Source organism: Ooceraea biroi, chromosome 6, assembly GCF_003672135.1.
Source record: "Ooceraea biroi isolate clonal line C1 chromosome 6, Obir_v5.4, whole genome shotgun sequence".
Lineage (NCBI taxonomy): Eukaryota > Metazoa > Arthropoda > Insecta > Hymenoptera > Formicidae > Ooceraea > Ooceraea biroi.
This window is the reverse complement of record NC_039511.1, coordinates 12326151-12349280: the sequence shown is the minus strand read 5'-3', so window position 1 is coordinate 12349280 and position 23130 is coordinate 12326151. Positions and strand designations below refer to the sequence as shown.

The 23130-nt window shown below is 38.3% G+C and overlaps 1 protein-coding gene and 1 long non-coding RNA gene across 14 annotated transcripts in view; one reads left to right on the top strand and one right to left on the bottom strand.

Annotated features, from left to right (window-relative positions):
- The window catches only part of LOC105285138 (voltage-dependent calcium channel type A subunit alpha-1), a 155311-nt gene that overhangs the window by 50978 nt on the left and 81203 nt on the right, over nucleotides 1-23130 (top strand). The gene's annotated exons all lie outside the window — the stretch shown is intronic.
- LOC105285140 lies at nucleotides 4624-12107 on the bottom strand. The gene is made up of 2 exons (XR_003406679.1): nucleotides 10895-12107; nucleotides 4624-9498 (listed from the first exon to the last, which is right to left on the bottom strand). It is a non-coding gene; the product is annotated as an uncharacterized LOC105285140 (long non-coding RNA).

Below are 23130 nucleotides of genomic sequence, written 5' to 3'. Positions count from 1 at the left end.
TATTAATAATCGGTGTATTGCTTTGCTCGTGCTTTGAGGAAGTCGACCATTTTATTTGTCAATGATAACCCGAGCCTTCGGTCGCGGCACGAAGATGGTGCCAGATGAGGGTTGCGTCTGACCGTGTCGGGTCATGCACTACTGCGGCCGAATTAAAATCTAATGTAGCGAGGTGTCTGCACCCCTCGCGCACGCGGCGTCCCGCCGTCCGTCCGGTTTTACACGCTATCGATTAGTCTTCGATTGTTCGGCCGTTACTTTCTATTTTCAGCAACGCGCGCTATCGCCGGCCGTTCACCAGCGAATCTAATTACGATCCCGCTGTTCGCGGACGATCGTTTTCGCGACATGTCGCTTTCGTGCACATTCTCGAAACACGGATCGACGATGTTTTTCATTTTTAAAACGAGCACGTCGCTTTCTTCTCGCCTGCAAATCAGCAATGCTGCTGTGCATTTTTCCTGAAATTTTCAGCCGGTTCTATGTGTGTATTCTTCCGGAAAGAAAATGTCTTACAAAGTTACAATTGTTCAATCGCGTATTTAATTGCCTTCGTATCTTTTGTGGTCTTTCCCATTTATGCAATAGTTTAAATATTGCAGGACGCTTATCATTATTTTCACTGATGCCATTGGAAAGATGATGCATGGTCATAAACATACACACACGCACGCCACTCGTGGGGCAATTATCGCGCTAACTGTTTGACTAGTATTCCACTCGGAATTGGATTAATTAATATAGATTCTCGCCAATGACTCTTTTGTTCACAGATTTCAATTAATTTTACAGATTCTAGTGAATCGGCAATCTTACGTAAAACTAACTGCTCCATTTTCAAAACAAGCATTTTACATTATTAACGTATCAGAGAGTGCGAAATCCGGACAATCTGGGTACATTTTATTCTGCATGTCAGTTAATCATTTTTCAATAAAAGGTCGAATCGGGGTACCGGTAATCGCAGTTGAGATAAACTTTTTCGAAATACTTCCTTTCTTTTCTTATTCTATCTCTTTTTCTGTTTCTCGCAAAAATAGAATCAATAAAAGGAATCGACGTTACGTGGAAGTAGGTCTGCGCGCTATCCCGCGAGTCAACTCGACAAGGTTCTCGACCTTTGCTATTAAGGGACGTACCTATCCGAGTGCCACGCCGCCCGAGATCTGAGCACCTTCCTTTATTTATCGCGCTCGATTTCGCGTTGTCTTTGCGGTCGTCGACGGATCGATGCCCCGACTGACGGATTTTATTAACGAGCGTCAATTGATGTTGTTTGAATGCTCGCAGTCGCCGCTCAGAATGTGCGGAAAATTTGCCCACAATCTGAGCTAAGGACAAGAGTACATCTGTTTCTGTGCAAATATATCGACAACGGTGAATTTCGCATATTAATTTCGTAATTGTATGCAATCAATTTCATGCTCTTCGGAAGACGATACAGAAAATTGCAATAATATCTGTGCATACATTATATAGGTGTTACATCGAAAAGCTGCATGAGGAATTCACAAACGATGTACAAACGATAGATAAAAGATGCGAGCAGAAATTCATTCGTTTATTTAATGCGGCTTTCTCTTTTGCACAAACATTGAGAATAAATCCAAATCAAGTAATCTTCGGATGAGATAAAATTTCCAGGATGCGTAAAGATCCTTCTCTTTCTGAAAGTCTTTCTTCCCTTTGTATGTCAGAAATAACTTTATGCTGCATTTATATTTCCGCTGCGCGGGAGGGCGTATTTCACAGCCCGTGCGCCGCGGCAAGCGCGCTTGTATTAACGCTCGCATGGCCGACTGCTCGTGGCTGCGGTGGTCCAATTCTACGCATTGCCGGGGTATCCCCGGCCATGTCAGGCGCATGCAAAAGCCCCGGCCGATACCATCTAACCCTGATCGGTCCTAACCCTGAAACCGGATCTACCCCCGTGCGCTTTCGAACACGCGCCGCTACTTTTCTCGATTTTTGCACTGCCACAGTTCACGTAATTATGCGCCTTGCAGTTTACATAGCTTGTACATAGCGGTGGCCACGGAACGACTGATTTTTAACTTTGGGGACATGTTCGCGTGAAGCGAACGTATTTTTAGTAAAACAACAAAATTGCTATTCAAATTATTATGGAGGCAGACGAAAGTTATACATACACCTATAGACCTGAGTTTTGAATTCTTATTCATTATATTCGTTTCTCTTGACCATTTTCTTAGATGCTAGACGATGCTTTCTTCCGAAAGCACGCTGAAACCTTATCTCAAATGTTGAGCACAGTTACCCCCGTTGCCGTGGTCTAATCTCATCCCAAGATTGCGAGGCATGATAATATTTTCATAAAAATCGCATCAGAGATTTTTCTGCATAAACTCGATTGTGTTGTACACAGTGTACCTCATAAAACCCTATCAAACCCGGCCGAGGGCATCCCCCTGTGGGAGATTCGGCCGGTATTCAGCCCTTAATACCAGCTCTCGTCGCGTTGCGGAATCGGCAGTTGATCGGCACGCTTTTTAAAAACATTCGGGTCCCTTCTTTGTTCCTCTCTCCTCCTCTCTCCTTCTCCCTTCGGCTTTCTCCATCTTTTTGCTGGCTCGGTCTCTTCTTGTCGCAGTGATTCGAGTCGCGGAGTCGAGTCGACTCGGCGCGCTCGTGTGTTTCAGGCTGGCTGCCGGCTGCCGCCGCCGTGAATCAATACCCGCATTGCGCGTGCTACCTCTCTCTCTCTCGTTCCCTTTTCCCGTCCCGTCCTCTGCCACCCTCTGCCATTCTCACTCTTTCTCTTTTTCTTTCTCCCTCCCTCCGTTTCTCGCCCTTCGCGTGCTCTCCCTCGCTCTTACGCTCGTCTCTTCTCTCTTCCCTTCTCTTTTACATGTCCCCTTATACGCTCTTGTTATCTACGTGCTGTTTCTCTATTTTCTTCTCTCTTTTGCTTCGCTTCTCGCTGTCACTTCTGTGCCTCCGTTTTCCTGCACGCGATGCTCAACAGCTCCATTTGTTTGTTTGCATTCCTTTTCTACCTGTCCGGTGGTCCTTATGTTATGCATTGCGTTTCTTTGTTCTGGAACAAGATGGATGAATTGGAAACAATCGAACGGAGAAAGTGACGAGCGTGAAAGCGTTCATGGGGACGCTGAGGGTGGAGAGCTCCAAGTTATCGTCTCTCGAGGATTGAATTCCCACCGTTGGGTGCGCGGCATGCTCCACGGAAAAACACGTATACGCGCGAAGAGACACCCGAGCCGTCGTCGTCGAACTAACGACTTTTTTCCGTGCATTTTTTCCTCGGGAAACCGGAATGCGGTTTTCTCGCCAAATCCTGCTCATGGATTTTCCAATCCGCAGCATTAGTCCATTAGCATCTCTTGAAATTTCCAGTCTGATGTACTATTTTATTTTGTTGATGATTTTCTTGACGCGAAAGATACGACAATATGCTTGATAAAATTACTGGAATGTAGTGTGCTAGTAGGTAAGTAGTAAAAGCGCTAGATTCTGCATAGGACTGCAGTCTGATTGTGATGCATCTTTATCACTAACATGTTTTGAGTCTAATTGGGTTGTTTGCGTACTTCTGAGACCTTATATCTCTAAAATCAACTTTATGGCAGCGTAAACTAACATTTGTATTTGTGTCTCAAAATATCTCTTTGATATGCAAGTTAATTTTGTTATAACAGTTAAGAGAGCTCTGACTGCGCCGCAAAGGCACTTTATGCACTTGCCCTCATTTGTTTGAGAGACTTTTTTGCGCTAAGCCATCGAGACATTGCCACGACACGGCAACGATTTAAGCAATTTAATCTGGCGATTAACATCGGCGCGACGCGTGACGAATATCGTTTTTTCCTACTCTAGCCAGGCGATAATTTTTCCGTCGCTTTGTAGCGGGAGGGGAAGATGATATGGGACAAATAGTGCCGCCATCGTCGTTCTCCTCGTTGTCGACGTCGTTGTCTCTGTCGAAGAGTCGGCTCTCTCTCCCAAGAGCTGCTAACTCACGGGACAGGGGCAGATCTGCGGAAAAACCACGTATGTGGAAATCGACCTACGCGCTTTCTGTTTTATCGCCTGACGTCACTAGTTTTTGAGTTATTTTCAGCGCAGGACGAAACTGTCGCGAGCAACATGCATGCGAAAAAATATACATGATTCGCTTGCTTATACGTTTGACCTGGACATCCGAAATTAAGTCGAAAAGACAAAATTCAATTTTTTAATATCGGGTACTTTGATTTTAAGGTAATATTTTTTCATGTCGATATTCTTCATAAATTGCAAGATTTTGAGGAGAGATTTTCTGATAAGTCAGTTCTCGATTTTCAATTGTGTAAATAAAAACAATAGCATTGTTTATACTATTATACTCAATGATAAAGTTTTAAGAAATAATATATGTATAAACATATATGTATGTGTGTGTATGTGTTATGAATTATTTTTATAAATATAATTTTTATCAATTTCTCTACATGATTTAATTATTTTATTAAATATTATATATCATTGATAAAAATAGTTATTTTTATAATTATAAATAATGATTTCTCAAAATGGAAAAAAACAATGTTCAGGTTTTAAAAGACTATTCAACTGACTTAAAAATAAAGACACGTTGTTCTTTTCTAAGAAAAATTATTTATTCATTAAAAGATTAATAATGCAGTGATAGATCTAGAGTTATGCAACGGTAGAACGTTAGGGATAAACACATATGACACCTGTTGTTACGCCATTAATATAAAACGCTCGTGCAAGCGGAGAAACACAGAGGGGTTGTCATTCTTCTGGAAAATCGAGAAAATTCATACAAAATTTCTTTCACCAGGAAATTTCAATAAATCGCTATATTTTATGATCTTTTTCGATTCTAAATTAACTACTAAAAAGTAAAACTCACTCTTAATTAACTTTTGAATCTCTCCAGACTTTATTAGAATTTACACTTGTTATTATTGCTACGTAAAACCGTGCAATATTTCCGAAAGGATTAGAAGAAAACTAAGAAAGTTTGCTGCAGTCAATCTGAAAATTTGCCAAATAAGAAAAGAGAGCATTTCAAATAATTAGATATTAGCCATATGGCAGGATTAACTTATTGTTAGCAGTATGATAACTACTAGTAGTCCACACTTCACCCTTCTGACATTTTCCTGATATTTACGAAAATTAGTTTGCCATTAACTGACGAGCATGTTCTATTTTCCCTGCTCACGCACGCATAGTTCAAGCGGAACTTCCAGGTCTCCCCAAGGCACGTGTACAATTTTATTGATAAATATGATATACAATATTATACACCCTTTTAAGCCATTTCAAGTAAAATTTCCTGCGTTATTTTGTCTCTTGGAACAGATGTTTGCCTTTACAGAATCTTGGAAGAATTATTTGAAAACAAGAATAACAATATATCAAAATTTCTTTACTATTTATCGCGTAATTATAAAAATTTTTGTATGGAAAGGATGTACGTGTATGTTCTGTGGCGCTTCTAAATAATCACTTTCTTTATACCGCGTAATCCTGAACAATAATGACATTTTATTCTATAAATGGACTGTTTGTGACGTCACTCGTCCTACACTGTTTCGAAGCAACCGTAATTGAAACGCAACCTTTCGTGGTCCCTTTCCCGTTTGCATAAGCGAACTTTGTCACAGAACGATAAAGCAGAACTGCAGGGTGAAATGTTCAAGCCGGCCGAGACATTCTCGAGGCTTACTCCTGATGAAAACGAAGGAGGCGACATCGTCGCCTGCGGGGTCAGTAAACCCCTACGACTGCCGCCATTACTTCGTCACTTCGCTCTCTCAGGGATAATATTTTGTAATAAAACGCCGCGCGCGTAACGACGTGTCCGGCCAGTTCCGGTTGTTTCGGTCGTCCCGCTTTCATTTCGCTACACTACTGGATTTCGATACTTCGTTTAGAGATTTCGGAAGACCGTCATAAGCCTTAACGGCTGCCGTTAACAGTTACGAAGGGCACCTCGTCAAAAAGTTCATGGTGCGCTAAATCTATTGGTTGAATACACGTCGATGGAGGTACTCATGTCTTTATGGCTCCCCTCCTTTCCCCGCGATTGCCTCGCTTTCATGCATTAACTCTTGATTATTTTTCTCTCTCTCCTTAATTCATATAATGCAGCTCACGTGGGTGGCCTTATCTTAGAATACTGTCGTGTTTTATCAATTATGTTGCAATATTTGTTTTTGTGTGTTATTTTAAGATTAACTTAAATCATAAATTTAATTTCGTAGTTTTTAAATAATAATTTCTGCATATAAATTTGATTTTTGAATAAACTCGATCTCTTATCCTCAGAATAACAGGGAAAGTAAAAGAATAGTAAGTCACCGGTTTATACATTTATATCCGTTTCAAATGTGTCACGAACGTCACGTGTGCGCGTGGACACGTGAGAGAAATAAATTAATTCTCGAACGATCGATTGAGAACGAAAGAGATCGCGCGACGTGGAAACCTTATTGTTCCGCTCGCCCGCAAGCAGATATAAATCCATTTGCCTCTGGTATTGTACATATCACAGCCAGTTTTATGTCACGCGTCATAAGCAATAAAGAAGTCTCTAAGTGTGGCCAAGTCGATGACAGCCATAGCGATATTATACTATGTTATACATCCCGAATAGGTCATATAAAAGAAGCTATTTAAAAACACACATTGCAGAATTAGAAATTTCTTCGCTTTAATCGTCTTCATTCTTCCATACATCCATAAAGCGAAGAGAATTGCGCAAGGCAAATCGAATTTCAATGAAAAAGCTCTCAGGAAAGACACGGCAGTCAAATGCAATGATAATTGGATGCGAGTGTAGACTAAAAGCTGTTCAGGCTTGATAATAACGTGTGGTAATAGGCATGATGGAGGAAAGCACGGATCTTGATGTACATGCCCGATGATATGCTTGAAGCCAGGCCTGGCACTTTGCCGTGCAGGATCAATGGACGACAGGGATAATGGAGTCCGGACGACTTCACTTACGAGGCCTCGTATGCATACGTTCGCAATTTTGCCATCGGCAAGCCGACCAAGTCGTTTTGACAGTAGACTGCTCGTAACTCTGCCCGGGTTGTTTTGCTGATCGATGGAGCCACATCCGGCGGACGTAAATTTTCTCGACGATGCGTTGCCTTCCGATTCTTTCGGATTTATATCCTACCGAACTTTCCACGAGGCTGACCGCAAACTTTCTCTCTTTTTCTCTCCGCGGGAAACTTTATTTCCGCTTGGTATGGTTTTCTCTTGGCGATCGCACGGTTTATCCGGTTTTAAAGATTCGAAGCTTAGGAATATTGTGATAACAACAAGCAGGGTGTAACAAAGGAGCCTCATACGTCTACTGAATTTGTAATGAGACTTGGTTGAAAGTTGGAGGCGTAAATAAATAGGTATGTATTTCTTTCGACAATAATAAGTACAATAGTTTGTTGATATTTGTGTCAATTGTTTCTTGTCGATCGTTTCAAATATGATTATAAGGTAATATTATACTCTTCATAATAATAGAGTTGAAAGCAGAAGAATTGAATTTTTGTGTGATTTGTAAGGAGAATTTTACCAAGGAATAATCTACCAAGATGAATTTTCGGGCCTCATCTATGTTATCGCGGTCCTATTATCGAATTAGAATGTCTGTATGCTGTTAGCTTGTGGTGATGGGGCCTTCGCGATCGAAGAAAATAAAATTATTACCATCTGGAAGGAGGCACGTGCCTTCGCATCTCGTTGGACGTTCTTCCTCGCCCTCTGCTCAGTGGGATGTATTTTTGCGGCCGGAGCTTTCCGCAGGTTCCATTAAATCGTAATTCTTTCGCTCAGCACTTATCTCGTAAACACGTGCGACGTCTACACATATGTGCATAACATGCACATAGCACATATATGCCCTCTTAAATAAATTATCTATGTATCTTGCGGAGAAACAAAGTATCGAGAGATAAATTTAATGAATTTTAAAAAGGCAAGGTTACAAAGGGTTGCGTAACAGTACATTCAACCAAAATCGAAAAATGAAGAAGAATCAATTGCACTCTACAACGATTGAATAATCGAATAAATTCTCCTTATCAGAAGAAATAATGGATTCTAAATAAATTAATTGCGCAAATTAAATATAATTCAGATACCTTATAATTTTCAATGAAATTGAGCAATTTGTAACTTCAAATTGCCGACAGTTTATTAAAGGACAAAATTCGCAGGGGTAAATGAATCCGTCACTCGCAAGTAGTCGCGGCCGAAGAGCACGAAAGGGAGAGCTGGCCGACAATCGATCTGCCCACGATATCGAATTATCCCTCGTGCAGTCTCCTGTGGCAGCTGACGTTTTTAGCCATGGGAAGCCCATGGCACGTTTATGGTGGTGCGCATGATTCTAGGTCGATCTTTATTGGCCGATACGGACGTGACGTTATCGCTCAGACCGCGCTTTGACAGACCAATCGTGTGATTCGATTAGAATTTTCCATCCCTATATAATATAACCGTGCAGATGCGACGCTATGGCGGGCTACCCGACGACGAATGACGAAAGCCGCAGGCCAACGACGTTGTTTTCGTCGTCGTCATCGTCGCCCCGTGTGGAAGCTATATCTGGAAAAATCGATCGTCGTCGAGCCGGATGAAAAAGCGCAAAGTGGCGAGACGAAATTGCGTCAGTTCGAAGGAAACTCGCGAAACTTTCCCCGGCAAGAACGAAAACTCGTTTTGCTATCATCCCGATAGAGTCGACAAACGGATATCTAGAGATATATGGGTTTACTCCGGAGTAATGTTCCATTCGATTTGCGTCTTTTAACATGATTATCTGAGTAACTTTGTTTCGTGTTATCGTTCACGAGAAAAGCAGAAAAATACGTTGCAAAACGAATTCTAGCTTGCATTTTGGATCAAAACCCGAAATAGCAGATATTAGTATTGTTGTTAAGTGATTGCAAATAAATACCTATTACCTAATCGGATGATATGCATCATATGAATAACGTTGTAGATAAGATAAGATTGCCCATACATTTTTGTAGTTCTAAAGTTTTAATTTATGATTAATTTAACAAGAATTATTAGATAATAAAAATATTTTTGCGTTATAAGTTGCCATGTAAATGACATGAATAATATATCTAGGCCGATAATTATCACGCCTCTGACATTTAATCGTGCAACATTAACGGTGATCGCGATTTTTCACTTGTATTCCGAATGGCGATAACCGAATACGATGAGCGGATTGAAATACCATCGATGCCAATAGCATCGTTGATGTCATTGGCATTCCTCTGAAACGACGTTACGTTTAAGCTAACTAGTATAGCTAGATACAACGCATACATGGCATACCTACCTACCGTACGTTATCCCGCGTACGTAGTGACTTTCGACCTTTAACGTAAGTTCGACGAGGAAGTTGGATGAGCTCGTAGCTAGGATGGATATGTCCTACTCGTTGCACACCGGAGTTATATCAATTTACAGGGTATCCTTGAAAACAAATTCGTGCTGTTAATGACAATAACGTTAACAGCATTAATGAGGAAGTGCAAAGCATAATGGACTGAAAAATAATAATCTTCATCAAATTCGATTTTCTTTTATAGCAATAATAGAAGATGATTTTAAGCACTTATTGCCATTAATTAAAAAACGTAATGATTGTATATAATGTAAAATAATAATAAATTGATTAAAATTGGAGACTAAATTTAGTAATAATTGAGTTTAGTAATATTATAAAATACGATCTAGTCGATCGAGTAGCGTTTTTCGATAAAAGATATTTACAAACCTTTATTTTACAAACAGATGAGAACATTGTTGATGTGAGGGAATTAAAATCAACGATTGCACATTGTCATTTACGTTTTTCCAACAATCCGGGCCGATCGAAACGCAATCAATTATTAAGTAACAAGTGTATCACTTATTTATCGTGAATCACTTCTTGTTTTATTAAGGCATCTAGTTAAATTAATTATACTCGTATTTGTATATCGACCTGCCTCGCTATTTCAGGCGGCAATCGCGAGCGATCATCCAGGAGAAGATGCCGCGCTTATATTAAATCAAAAGGAGAGATTTACTTTGTCATTTCATTTTAGAACGATGCCTTACAAACGTTGGATGCACTTGAGGAAACACGCGAAAAGTAAATTATGTTTTCTTGGATATCTACCGTTTTTGTTATAATTGGTTAATTTACAATCGTTTCTTATTTAATATTGTGCTTAAAATGCATAAAATATGCATTTTTATAGTCTCTTATCTTATAAAGCTTCGATGATAAAGTGAAAGTTCCCTCTTTTCTATTTATACTATAGAGAATTACTGTGTTATATCTAGGATCAATACATTTTGCAATTGGAAATTGTTATAATTACAAACCTACTTAAAACTTTCATTTGTTTTACAATCTGTTTAATTGCTTGGAAAAGCGAATTTTTTAAAAGTGACGCACTTGATGTGTGAATTAATTGCAAGTGCATTCGCTTAATTGCACTGTGCTGAGCAATCGTACATTTCTTTCATTTTATACCCAACAAGAAGAGAATCTGTCATCTACATTTTCTCTCTGTTTCTCTCTCTTCCTTTGTTTTTGCGTTTCTCATTCGGTCTTCTATTGGGGTGCAACGCGATCACAAGTAATGTTCTATAGATATAACTAGGTCTTGTAGGTATATTTATGCAATGTATTGCGTGATCAACAGCACATGTATTAATAATACACACCAGTCAATTCAATTTCATAATAATGACAATTTTTACTTTATTTTCTTCTTTATTTAGTTTTAAAGTTCTTTACCATATCTTACACCAAAGTTCTTTATACCATATCTTATAGATAGAATGCTAGAACACGTTATAAAACTGATCATTCTACCTTTTTTCTCGATTCCTTTCCAACCCAGATTTGTAGAATACGTCAGTTTTTCGCTTTTCAAAGGCTTCTGGCCCCCCTTAATTCTGCTCTGTGGAGTAATCTCGTTAACCGGCCTTTGGCGGCAGAAGGGTTGTAGAAATAGAGGCGCGATGTGAACGTATAAAAAGTCTCTATGCGCGCACGGTGACACGGTGTAAAATTATCTAAAGTCACCCTGGTGATGACATAGAGTGTATTTCCAACCCCCGCGACACCTACGCGCCTGTCAGTGGTCCGATCCGATGAGAATGGACGAGGAAGGAGGATGTTAGCACTGCGGGGAAGGGAAGGGCAAGGGAGAAGAATAGTAGTAGGCAGTCGAGAAGAGTTCGATGTCCCACATTCCGCCTAACTTGATTGTCAGTTGATCGTCTTCTTGCTTCATCCTTCCAGCTTCCAGCTTCTTTTACTTTTTTCTTCAACCTTTTGGTCTGATGTTCATGTCCCACTGGAAGCGCTCTCATGAGAATATCATCGTGCTTGACCCTTTTTAATCCTGGTTGCACTTCATTCTCTGTTTTTAATCAGCAAAAGATTGACATTAAATTACTGTCACAAGGTAGCGAGTTACTCATTGTTCTGCTCGAAACAATCATTTTAGAGTCATTGTTACAGAAATTATTAATTGTAACTTATTAAATGAACTATGGAAAATAATTCATAGAGTATTATATAAAATGGAACAGTGTTTCTAAAATCATGTACTGAATATCTGGATAAAGATAATAAAGTAATAGACACTTTTTTCGTTTTTTAAAAATGTATTTAATGTTCGTGAATTTAATGTATGTAATATATTTTTTCTTTCATACTTAAGATGACAAATGCTCAAATCTTCTTTCATCGAGGTTCTGCCGAGGGTTCCGTCGAGAAGCAAGCTTTAATTGCAAGCGCAATGCACCTCGTTGCGTTCATTGTCTTGTGGAGATGTGATCTAAGCGAAAAGAAGGATGAAACTAGGATGCAAAGATTCAGAATGGAATGGACAATACGATCGCGATAATGAGACAGCCGTTAACCCTTCTGCGTTTAATGGCACAGATCACGTTACCGGCACATCATATCTCTTTTTTTAATGAAGGTCCATTCAAAATTACACACCGTATTTTTGAAACTCATGGTTTAAGAAAAAATGCCGTTTTAGTTAAATAGAAAATATACAGGGTGAGGCACCTAAAACAGGCCACCTGAATATCTCGGCTGTTATTGGTGATAGAAAAAAATGTGTCAGACCAAACTTGCATGGTTTCGAGGGACACATAATTTGTTCTAAGTAGTTTTTTATTAGGTGGACGCGTAGAGGTCATATGAAGGTCAACTTCGTTTTTTTAAATGGTATGATATGTTTTTTTTACGTACCATCTAGTAGAGCGTTTGAAGATGCGCACATTGATCTACGGGTCAAAATCATTCAAGGTCACTGAAGGCCAACTGCAAGGGAAAATAATTTACTTTATATTGCCTAGAGTTCTCTGCTATTGAAAATACCGTAAACTCAGAAATGAAAAAGTTCTAGCCCTTAGAAATTTTTTCTTTTTCCGCGAAGTTCTGAATTGTTGTTATCATTATTTTTTATATTGCCTAGAGTTCTCTGCTATTGAAAATACCGTAAATTCAGAAATGAAAAAGTTCTAGCCCTTGGAAATTTTTTCTTTTCCGAGAAGTTCTGAGTTGTTGATATCTATATTTTTTATATTGCCTAGAGTTCTCTGCTATTGAAAATACCGTAAACTCAGAAATAAAAAAGTTCTAGCACTTAGAAATTTTAACTTTCAGTGACCTTGAATGATTTTGACCCGTAGATCAATGTGCGCATCTTCAAACGCTCTACGATCTAGATGGTACGTAAAAAAACATATCATACCATTTAAAAAAACGAAGTTGACTTTCATATGACCTCTACGCATCCACCTAATAAAAAATTATTTAGAACAAATTATGTGTCCCTCGAAACCATGCAAGTTTGGTCTGACACATTTTTTTCTATCGCCAATAACAGCCGAGATATTCAGGTGGCCTAGTTTAGGTGCCTCACCCTGTATATGCAAATTATATTGTTAATATACAAAATTATATCAATACATGCAAGACATTGTAATATACAAGTAAATGTGTGTTAAAGTTTACCATAATTCCAAAAATTATTTTAAAATATTTAATTTTAATATTAATCATAAAAAATCATGATTTATATGATCAATAATGTAGAAATCTTCATTAATTAATTAACTAGTGCGGAATGCAAGTGGTATTAAATATCAAGTGCATTATGCAATTGCCACGTACATTATTATTCTCTTTGTAACTTTGGGGTAATGGCGTAATAACGCGATATTCTCCGCGAACGCGGTAATTCTAAATAATCGATCCGCCGATTTCCCGTGCGCAGTTCTCTCGATAGCGCCTCTCTTTTTCACGCTTGAGCAGAGAAGAACAAAATAATATTAATGGACAATAAACAATGTGATAATCATTGAATAGTATCTCCATGATGACGCCAAAAATAGATCATATTTATTTATTGATTAGAGAACTCTACATGCGTAAGTCAATCTATGTACGCCCTATTTATTGCTATGTGAAAAAATACAAAGTAGGGCACATTTATATTTTGTACATAGTAATGCTTGTATAGCATTTAAAAATTTGTAGTTTTATATAAATAGTTTTTAATATCTTTAATTTTTTGAAACATTGAAACTGTGGAGATTCTGTGACATGGATTAAATAGAAATATTTAACATATATGAGATGTATATATATTGATACTAATATCGATATACTTGTATATTTCAATTTTTCATCCAAATTCAACGAATAAATTTAGCATAACTCGGGATGACAGCAGCAGAAACGAGAATCTTTCTTCTCTTTCCTATCTTCTTCTTTCTTTTTCATTTTGTTCTCAATCTCTAGTTACTGATCTGATTTTACCTTCGTACACGAAAAAGTGCAGGAACCGCGGTAATTAAGATAATTGGGGTAATAATTCTTAGAGCCGAGAGCAACGTCACGCGATACCGATGCTGATAATCATATTATATACAGGGTGTGTTAAACTTACCGTTTAGTTCTTTATTTATGGACACGTTGAAATAATAAAATGAAATCAAGATGCCGTTGACGATATTGATTCAATTCAAATTTAATAATGTAACATACTGAAAAATCTTATCTTCAGCTTAATATTCAATAGATTTTCAATCAAATGAAATTTTCGTGTCTCACACAACATACAGAGATCTAGTTGCAAATATGTTAAATATTATAATAAAATAAGTAAAACCGATTATAAATCAATCAAAATGTCTTAAAGTGTCCCTCTCGTGTTACAGAGCTATCTTTCATTACACTTAATTACCGTGATTTAATTTTCTGCTTTGAGAACTAAGAATAATTAAGTTTCCTGAGAAAATAGGTCAGTTAAGTCTCGACAGCATTGCACTCGATCTTTTTGCTTGACATTTTTTTAATCATGTCATTCTCCAGAAAAATGTTGTTGAATATGCGGTTCGTTTGCGAGAAATATCGAATAAAATTCCAGTGAATTTTCGTCAGAAAACGCACAATATGCGTAATATTTGTTACACGCACGACCGATAGCTATTTTTTATGACTTCTGAGCATTTGGATTGGAGATGTGCTCCACGATAGTCGATTCCTACCGAAATAATTGGATTCGGTTCCCATGGGGAACAGCGCCCTTTCTGGTTTCGCGCCTGTATGTATGAGGGGAAAGAATCCACTTCCGCGCACCATTCAAAGTGACTTTATGGAGGTATATTATGAAAAAGTCGCTAGGACCTCTGAAATCTGGACAAACAGCCATAGTAACCGATATTCCTGTAAACATCAAGCATCATGCTCGGCGACGAATTATTCAATTTGCGTCACTCAATTTAGCGATCTCATCGTCGCGCTCGCTGTTTATTCTCGTCTGTGATAACGCGATAACGAGAATACATATGACCGTTGCGCATCTTGACGCACTGTTCGAAGATTTCCGTTTGCGAGCCGGTTGCAGATAACCGAAGAGATTTGCTGAAATAGCTTCATAAAAGTCGTAGGTATTTCTGTAAAAATTTGTGGTAATTATTAATGTCTGAGTAATTATAGGCATCTGGAGACCTCGCCTGAGATGGTTGCGACTAATTTGATATATCTCTAGATATTCTCGTTGCGAATATTTTTGGTACCGACAAATAATTCGAGAGAATCTCTGAAGATGCGATTAACGAAAAATACTTTCAATTAAATGAAGCTAACTGATCGGAGGCGATTTCTGCTGATATTTTTAGGTAGTTGCGAAGATGAGAACTTGAGTTTTCAGTTAAACATATTTTATCGTCCTTCGCTTTTGTTTGATATTTTAGAATCTTGTCTGAATCATCTCGCAAGATGATCATCGCGTGCCATTAATACACCTATCGCTTGGACGATAAATAAAAGCGACAGTGTAATTACACGGGAATTAGTCTTCAGAATGTTCTCGCACACGGAAAGCTGGACATCGTTATCGATATTGCCGCATCCAACAATATTCGCGCCGTAGTATTCACCCTTGACGCACAGCACCGAGGTTGATAGAAGCTAGGCGGGTGACAGCTGCTTGTAAAAGAGACCAAGTGCATTTTATGATGGTGAGTTGAGGGCGAGTTAAAGGCTTCGCTGACATCAATAGCGTAAGCATAACACGTGACGGGAGTTAAACCGTTAACACGTGTTAATCGCGAATTAGAGGAAAACTCTAAATTCATCGCTAACGCGAACCTTTTGCTAAAGAAGAATTTTTATGTATTTTGTCGCTGAATAAACGTAACTATGCTATGTTTGCTAGAAGAACTATTATATACTAATGAGTATTAATTTTTGAAAAATTGTATTATATATATGATTATTTGTATTCAAGATTTTTAACACTGGCTATTTTAATAATTTTGTTTATCCTTAAACGTTTAATTTATCGTTGATCGAATAAAAGCGGAATTATTACTAACTTACTATACTAAATTATACGGAATTATAACTAACTTACTATATTATAATTAACGAATGTCGATATTGGTTCTCGTTAACGAACACTAACTATTTTTATAAAGTTTGCATATTTAATTGGCATTCTCGGACAGTTTTTGATGGGCATCAATTATCAATGATCAATCCTTTTTAGGAAGCTTTATATTTTATTTGCCCTCGGCGGGATCAACGAAACGCAATGGTCTCCTCGCGTGATTCGAAATGTCACCCGGAGGAGTTCACCCCTACGCACAAAGCATGTTGTTGCATGGGGGTTTGTAGGTTATGGGAGGGTGCTAGCTCCAGTAGCAAGAGAGACAGAGAAAAAGTGAGAGAGAGGAAGAGAGAGGGAACGCAGGGGGTTTTCAGGCTGGGGATGCGAATAACGGGAGAGCGGAAAACGGGGAGAAGAGGGAGAAGCGGAGGGTGAAATCTGGGTCGCCCTGCGCCGCGTGCGGTTCGAAACTCGGTCAAGTTTTCTGCACCTGCAGGTCGAATGCCGGGACATTCGTGACAGCCCTCATCGTCGCTTTTCGATTCCCGATTTTCTCTCCTTCATCCAGGTTTGCTGTCATTTTTGTCTTCGTGTTTGTCCAATCGGAAATCGCTCTGAAAAAGACGACGGAAATTGTTTTATACGAAGCAAAGGGCACTTTACTAGCTCCCAGAGGTAAAAGAATACTATTATTCGAAAAGTTTCTCTTTGGGAATCTCTCATACAAGTTATATTTTCTTCATCTTAAGATGTAAATGACAATAAAATCTGCACAACGTGTGCAACGTGTATGAATCGCCTTTCAATATCAGCGAAAGAGAAACATCTTTCCAAAAAATGTTAATATTGTATTGGATTTAATTAAACATAATTAGTAATTTTCTGCGGATAATTGCAAAATCTGTGTCTCTTTTAAAACATGAGATACAATGTTGTTTAAGGAAGATTAATATATTATTATAGTTGCAGAAATCACATAGATTAAATTAATAACTAAATTATGATTCTGAGCTCACAGTAAGAAAAACAAACTCTTTACTTCAACTCGGAGTTTCGAATTTTTCGAAGTTTATATCGAAATGTCGTTGTATCGTACCACAGTTATATTGCTTTTGGACAGCAACTCCGGATGCGCAATGTTGTTATAATAAAGTTTCCTTATACTTTTGTATCGACATTCCGTTTCATACATTTCTGTTACAATTATATCGTACAAATTACATTTTATAGAAATATTCGCCATATTAGAGTTACATTTGTGATTTCTATTATAACATATACAATTATAAAATATTCAATCAACAACAAATGTCGAAGACGATTAAATTTTGTCGTTGTTACAATACGAGATTTGTATCAATGCTCTTTTTAATGCATAATGCATGCAGAATGAGGTGGATTAATCGATGGTTAATAATATAAAGTTAAAAATAGTGCGTGGGTATTAATAAAGAGGGCTTTTTTTTCATGGTATAATGGAAAAACAGATTGATGAGCACGAATATGTAGCAGTCCCTGCTTTCTCTTCTTTTTTTAGAGATATCAGTTGAAATGATAACATCGATCGTCGTCGGCTAACTGACTTCGCAACGAAAGCGTATAAATCCGATGTGTGTCGGCGTGTTTTACGTTGTCGCATTGGTTTTTCCTGTGGATTTCCGTCTTTTGATAACTGCGGACATAACAGGTGTTCCGTGAAGAACTCGCATCGACGAATCTTAAAGAAAGGAGAACGTTGAATTGATCCGGAACGATCATTGATCAAAAATTAATTAAAAATTAATAACTGATTTAAAAATTGTAAATATAAAAAATCAAATCGCGATGGTAAAATACCTAATGTGTATCGTCGTATTAAATATTGTTGTTTAATGTTGCTACGTTGATATTTTTATTATAGCTTTGTTCGAAGTGACACGGTTTTCCGTGATGCTACAATGCTGTAATGCATCATGCGTTGTCACTTCTGTTAGATACATATACAGCGGATCTGATGTGGATGTGTAGAACAAGAAATTGAGAAAGTACGAGAGGAAGATACATGTTTGACTGTTATTCAATCAAAATTTCGAAACTCAACCGGAAAGAGATGAGCATGAGAAATGGACTAGAATGCGAGCATCTCGAGAAGAGTAACGGCAGGATAGGATGGATAGGAAATTGAGATATGGTATATGTAGTACAAATAACCGAGAATACTAGAGTATCGAAATATTTAAAGGAGGGAACAGAAGACAGTTGTTCACGTATAAAGGGAAAAGAGGCGAAAGAAAATTGATCTTACGAAGAATGAGCAGAGCAAATGTGTAAATTGTGAAATGAGATTAAAGTGGAAGACTCCGCGTGAAATGTGTTTAAGAGGCAAAATAGGAAGATAGTAAAAATTGGATGATAATGGAGCGGAAGAGAGATTGAAGAGAATTTCTTAGAAGACTAAGTGTTGAGAAAAGAAAGGTGCAAAAAATAGAAAATCGATTAAAAAAAGCAGCAGAAAAAAAGATTAAAGTAGATTAGAGATTTACAAAAAGGGAATAAAAAGAGATTTCAGAATTAAAAATTATGTATTATAGGTAAAATTTGGAAATGCAACATATTAAATAATTTGTCGAAATTATAAATAATGTCACATTACATTAAAAAGCATTATTTTCTTTCTTATATTTGCCATTTTTATGGCAATTAAAAATTATGTAATCTAAAAGATATAATAAACATTTTTACAGTTCTATAAAATTACTCTTGACTAATATGTGCAAACGTCGCGCTCATTTTGCGAGGTTGGATGCATCACGTTAGTCTATCGAAAAAATCTGGATTTGACGTAGCTTTCGATCGAGATTGATTGGCTCGACCGATCAGCGAGGAAAATCAATAAGCGTTTGGCGTGTCAAACATCACTGATTCTAACATGCGGGGGCACATTGACGTGGACAACCTTTTCACAACGGTAAGTCGAACGAAGTTGAGCGAAACTTGGCATACTATGTTCGAGCACCTCGTGACAATTACTCGGGAAAAGCTTGCTCGACCTGTTGTTCAATGATCTGAAAACTATTTGTGATATAAGGGAAACATTATAACATTACCTATCTTTAGTTTTAGAACTATCTTATTATGCTCAGCAAAATAATTACTATAATATATTGGTAATTACCATAATATAAATTACTGAAAAAAGTTTATAAAATTGCCGAACCCTAAAGAATAATGAAAAGAAACAAAAGATAAGAAATATTGATCATCTTTCTTGGTATTCGAAAAGAGAGTACTGGAAACTATTATCACTTCCATCAGTGCAATATTACTCCACGTTACAATAACTGAAAATTGTCGTCAACGATACATTGTCAACGGTAAATAATAGCGTGCACGTGTGGATGGCAGACAATAATCTTGCGTTTACTGGAACGTAAAATCTGACGACGGAACGCGCGTACGGAACGGGGTGAAGAGGCAACGCGAAAAGCAATATTTTTCTCGTAGGAATGTGGCCCGGCAAATCGATTTTCCGCGAATGAACTCTTAAAGTACGTGGCGAGCGTGCCGAATCCTCGCGTTGGCGAACAGCTCGTAACTCTGGTATCAACGCGACAGTTCTGGATTCCAAGATGCAAAAAAGAAAGAATTGTATTTGTTTGAGCAATGATTTCAAGTCGTGAGTTTAGTATGATATGAAGATATACAACAATATATTAAAAAAATGATTTTAAAATACTTTAATTGGTTGCAGAAAGTTTAAATATGGCTTAAAATTATAAAAAAGATAGTAGAAGAAAATTGATTGAAATAATGAGAAGAAAACAATTAAAAAAATATATAATTAATGAGATATAAAGAATAGTATTAAGGAGAAAAATAAGTATTTTAAGTTTTCCCTCTTTCTTTTCTCTTTTTTGATATTTATTCATTTTACACATCTCAAGAAGAATAATGGCCGGAAAACAAGTATGAAATGTTATACGCTTGTTTATTAGAGTAATGCCACTATGTACGATCTCAGCTTACAAACACACTGGATGTATATAAGTTCTGAAATTTAAAATAAACATTTGTACTTAAGAAAACTTACGTATCATACAAACGTACCGATATGATTTACATTTTGAACAATTTATTCATTTGAACAATTTGAACAATTCAGAATCATATAATTATGTCTGAATCGTTTCGAGTGAATGAACAAACTACGATCATTTTCTACCTTTCATACTTCCATCGCAAATATAATTATTTATACATCTCCATCATTTTCAGTAGTTTATTCAGAATGCTCGTGAAGAGTAGATTACGTAAAGAGCAGCTTACAAAGATAGAAATACCCGCGTTTCCCTGGTCATTTAACGTGAATAATCAGCTCCCCGGGAACGTTATGCGCATGATTCTCCATCTCCACTTTGCTTTTTGCAATTCATCCGAGACGCAATCGGCGAAACTAAATCGTGTAAACTACACCTCGTACGATAACGCAATTGGTCGCGGGATGAGACGACGGGACCGTTGTAGGTGGAGGAAGTGGGCGAGCGGAGCGCAAGAGGGAGAAGTAGGGTACCGAGAGCGTTCGGATGAAGGGATGGCATGGGGGTGCGCGGGTAGAACGGCGGCGGAGGATAGAGGGGTCGGTTAGTTGGTCGTACGTATCGCATCAGGGTGCATGCACCGAGGAGGGGTAGGCCGCGGTAGGCGGGGGTCACGGAGTGCGCTGACCTACTGTTCCACATTCGTATGCCGCGCGCACAGCAGCCTTTCCGAACTTCGTGGGGGTCGCAGAGTAAGAGAGGAAGAGGAGGAGGAGGAGGAGGAAGAGGAAGAGGAGGAGGAGAAGGAGGTGGAGGATGAGAAGAAAGAGGGGTATTGCGGGGATGGACGAGGGTGAGAGGACGGACCCAGAAACCCAGAACGCTGCCCCTGCACTCTCTGCCGCTGTTGCCGCCGCCACCGCTGCCACCCCTGACAGTCCTTCCTCCCTTCTGCCCCCTGCCCACCCCGTCGCTCTACACAACGAGTTCCGAAGATTTAAAGCCGATTCCTTTATACGCGTCGAATCGCACGACTATCACAACGACACGGAGTCTCTCTTTCTCTCCTTCCTTCTTTCTCTTTCTGTGTATATTTTTGTGCTCGTTATTTAGTGGTAGATGGTAGAGAGGGAAGAAAGAGGAGGAAGAGAGAACTGTCCCCGAAAACGGTGGATGATCTGTTTCGGGGATTCTACGGATACAAAAGAATGAAGCCGATGGGTTTTATTTCGTCATTTTGTACGATTGGTTGCTCTACATTTCGCGAATATGACATAATAGTCGGTTGCGATTAATGGTTGCCATTAATACACCGTTGTTTCCATCGATCAGATTGGGCTTGATTATTCGCATTTCGCGTTAAATGCGCTAAATGGAATTCTTGATGTTTAATATCAAGTAAGCGTTCTATGCTTCTCTTGTCCAAGTTAAATCAAACTTGCCACTAGAAATTTGTTTAGAGCTGAACATTACAAGTTGAACGATGTGCTTTCAACAAATCTCCATTAAGATAAAATCAAATTCGAGTTCGTCAAAGAGGTGTCTCGAAGAAAGTTGATCGGGACAATTGAACAATTCTAAATAAACTTTCAATATAAACTATCGATTATACATATGGTCTACAGTTGCCGGTAACTTTTAATGAAAATGGCAAAGCATATACATAACTAAAACTCATTTGTAACAAGGCAAAGGATGTTCATAGTTTCCGTTGATGAGAGCAAAGTTTTCCTAAACTCCTTATTGAGATTGTATCTGAAACTCATATGCATCAATATACACCCTGTTGCAGTCTATTAAAATTGATTAATTCACATTGATCTATTCACAGAACAATTAAATATAATATTTAGTTAAATATTTATTTTATATGTATACTCACATATTAATCTAATATTATTATAATATACATAAAAAGCACATAATATTATTAGATTAATTAATTCTTCTTGAATATTAATAAAAAATTAATTTCCGATACATGAGCAACGGATACTCGACGTATTATAAACATCTTCGTGGTCGGCTACACGTTCAATTAATTAAGTTCCACACGGTTGAGTTACGCCTGAATGGACGATGTGATTTCCCGCCGCCAATTGTCGCACATAGACTTCCGGTCGCCTTTCTGCCGGACGTCAAGAAAACGGTCATCAGATAACGAGGTGCTGCACGCTGGAATTTATCACGGCTATTTAGCAACGTGCTCAGGCCATTATCTCGTTTCGTACGTGGCAAGGCCAATTAACACGCCCTCGCGCATCGTGATCGTTGAACCCTTTCTCGATGCCCTTTTCACCCGGCCGAATTTGCGAATTCTCAATCGTCTTCCAACGTCTTTCCTCGAACGGTTTGGCAGCCGATGCGACCTGGCGAATAATGCCTGCAATTCCTCGTGGGATCGTTCAGGTCGGGGTCCCAGGTTCGTCGTATACGCGAGTGCAGCCCGAAAGCTCATCCCTACTCTTGAAAAGCGCGAGGGCGCATGCACCCGCAACCCCCGGTGGTATCGGTTCGTCGCATACAAACGCATACAAACGAGAGCGAAAGCTCACGCACGTCCGCCAATTGCCACGCACACTGCGATATGCTTGAGCTCGCGAATAGTGACATCTGCCGACTCGCTGTGGGGTAATATGAGCTTGCGGTGAGCTTTGAAAAAGCCCGCCAGCTAAACTTAGCAGAAAGATATAAATGGGAATTAAATTCATCGGTGAAAAAATGAGTTTCTAACGAGTAAAAATGTCTTTTTATATAATGAACTAACGGAAATCTAAATTAAATACTTGTGATTTGATGAACAAATATCTATTGCAATTATTATTTGTAATTATATTTTAATTATAAATATTATTATCTATTGCAGTTATTATTCGGCTGGGTAAATATAGTTTGAAACATACAATGTCCAAATGTCTCGCGTATTTCTTACAAATTTCGTCGTCTATGTCAATATAAACCTCATGTATGTACAGAAATGTTAGAGAGAGATACATGCTTGGATACATATTTGCTTCTAAAGTGTTTATGTAATACCGTCGCTTGTTTTCTCGATTAGATATGTATAGAAACCTTAATCTCGTACAACTACCTACCAATTTCATGCCGCAAGACAGTGCGAATTAAATAATCAACTGTGATTGAATTAAAATTTAATTTGATGTAATATT